This window comes from Anneissia japonica, unplaced genomic scaffold (genome assembly GCF_011630105.1).
Source record: "Anneissia japonica isolate Jap-2015-1 unplaced genomic scaffold, ASM1163010v1 scaffold1937_len94397_cov108, whole genome shotgun sequence".
In the NCBI taxonomy this organism is placed as follows: domain Eukaryota; kingdom Metazoa; phylum Echinodermata; class Crinoidea; order Comatulida; family Comatulidae; genus Anneissia; species Anneissia japonica.
In genome coordinates, this window is record NW_022697764.1 from 80089 (window position 1) to 83168 (window position 3080).

Consider the following 3080-nt stretch of genomic DNA (forward strand, 5'->3'; position numbering starts at 1 on the left):
AGATTAGAAGACACAATAATACTACAGTACTTTTTTCTATTTATTAAAATTCGGCATGTTCATATACAAAAACGCATGAAAATGAAGTACACAAAAAAACAGACAGGTTAGCGGAATACCAAAAGAGAAATGGGCTTCTTAAAGCCTGGCACCAAAGAGAATTCTCTCGAAACTGCTAACCTGTAAAAAAAAGACAAAAAAAACAAGGTACAGCCTATATCACTAGTGTAGTGTGTTTCCCAAAATATTATTTCGGGCATTGTGACTGAGATACAATAAAATAAAGTTGCTGTCGCAAGCACAATTTGATTCATGTTGTAATAATTTAAATTAATAACTCAGGCTTTAGTGTTAGTAAAAAATACCAAAAGCATACCAATCTCTATACTCAGTGTATTATTGAATACATTATATATATGTAACCAATATATTTTATTTATTTTTAGGCACACCAATTTTAAATTCTGTACAGATTTGCAGACAACGACGGTTATGAACGTGCAATGTTAAAAACTTTATAATGATGCTTAAGGATTCAACCATTGAACTCTAATCTACTCAGAATGCCGCAAATGCAGCAGAATAGCCTGCCTATAGAAAAACAACTTGCTTAAAAAAAATAAAAAACTACTGCAGCAGTGTTGTTATTGATTTAATTTTTTTTAAATACAGGCTTTGCTTTGTTTATAAAGAACAATTGTCTTCATTATTATTATTACTTACAGAAGAAATAAGCAAACTAATTATGTTTAATGCTTATGCAAATATAAATAATTTCTTATTTTAGTCAGATTTTTTGTAAAGTACCAACCAGAAAATGAAATGTTGTCTACCTCAGTACTCTTGTTTCCTGCACTATCAAAGTTTGTGTTTATGCATAGAGAAAATAGAACAGATGTCAGTCTTGAAACGTAGGCTTACCATAATTATTTAAATAAATGTTCTGTACTGCGTTTTCCGTTCCGGTAACTGGCATCACGCAGGCAGTACGAGGAACTTGCGTCACAAGTTGCATCGTATTGTTTATGTTTTGAATATTTTCTTTTATTTAACATAAAAATAACGCTAAAAAGAAAAGATCGACGTTTCTATCTTGTCAGCAACTGGGACATACAATTATAAACTAGCGCAATGGTTAGATGAGAAGTTAAAACCACTCTCCCAGAACAAGTACACAATTGATAACGTGTTTAGCTTTGCTAGTGATATTTGCTCTACTGATATCAACGTCGATGATATATTAGTATCATATGATGTTTCCTCCTTATTTACTAATGTTCCATTGGATGAGACAATTCAAATTATTGCTGATAAAACCTTCACTGACAACTGGTTTAATGTCACATATGGACTCAACTTAAGTAAACCGGACCTCATTACTCTTCTTAATATTGCAACTAAAGACCAGCTTTTTAAATTTCAAAGTAACTTGTATGAACAGATCGATGGAGTAGCAATGGGATCACCCTTAGGTCCACCTATATGGCAAATGCATTCGCATGTGCAATATAGAGGAACGCCTTGAATCTAGCAATCAAATGCCGAAATATTACAAGCGATACATTGATGATACTCTAGTATTTTTGCCTAACACAGAATCTGCCATGCAATTTCTTGACTTGCTCAACAACATTCATCCTGCCATAAACTTCACTATGGAAACTGCTGTGAACAATTCTATTCCTTTCCTAGGAATGCATAATTACTAAGTACTCTAACCAGAGGTGACGGAACTAGGGGGTGCTGTGTTATGGAGAGTAATGTGTGACCGGAAATGGTCTGCAGTCAGTTGGTTGTTACCATGCGCCAGTGATGTTGGGGTATATAGTACAGCAATATGAAACTATTATGTAGGCTTAATGAATGAATAAAGTTCGGAGTTTGTCGGGTAGTGAAATGATTATTTCACATTTTAAGTGCTCCCTAAATTCATAAGTGTAAGCTAAATTACGGTGATTAATTTAATTAGCGAAGATATGGAGACAATTATTTCGAATCCCTCTTTCCAAGAGGGGATGCAAATGATGCTTTGTGAAAATGACTACGCCGCGGTACTCATTTTCACAAAGAAATGCACACAACTGGTTAGCTAACAATTATGTCAATGTTACATGAACACCTGGGAAGGAAGGTGCAATCACGTTGTTACCTAGCAAACGTCTGTACTGTATGGGGGAGGGGCTCCTGATGTACTGTGTAGCGGGGGACGATGAGGCATAAGACTAGGCCTAACTGACAGTGGAATTATGTGTGATAGAAAGTTCACTTTCGGAAGAAATAAATTAAAAAAAGAAAAAAAAAAAAAACTAAGAATAATTCATTTGCAGAGGTACCTTATTTAAGTATTATACAATGCATCTAACAATGCGGCTCCTGTAGCCCTGGCTTGGGCAAGGCATCCATGCATGTGCAAAGCAGTGGTGTTTGTTTATCCATGAAAAAAGCACGCCGGGAAAGTTTGCCTTACCAGGAAAAGGTGACGTACTGTATCTACCTTATGACGTATGCATGCAACGTGAGTGTGACGTCACCGAAAAATGAATATTTTCTATCATAACCAAAATATTAATAACTACAAATTCCCTTAATATGAATGAAGGGTTGCTCAATCTCCTTGCCATACAAATTACAGCTCCTACTGACGTCTCAGTCGAGAAATACGGGTAGCTGAAGTTTTTCTCGCAAATCTGACTACAAAACCATATCCAAATTTCACGTTCCACTTTTGAGCCTGAGTTGTGCTTCGCACTCGCAGCTGAGGGCGGCGTTCCGGGAACCCTGCGTCAAGTTACACACACGCATTTATAGAAAGCCATCAGACACAGGATTACTTCTTCACTATAGAAGCCATGTAGACAATAAGCACAAGAAGACACTTTTAATTACCATGTTGAATCGGGCCTACAAACTATCATCATCCAGCCACTTATTCAACGAGGAATGTGATAACCTAAGAAGGATTTTCAAACGCCTTGAATACACAGATGACCTCATCACATCCACAATTCAAATGTTTAAGTCAACTCTAGAGACTGATAATAAATTTAGTAATAGTGAAGCCGATGAGAAGGAAATGCCCA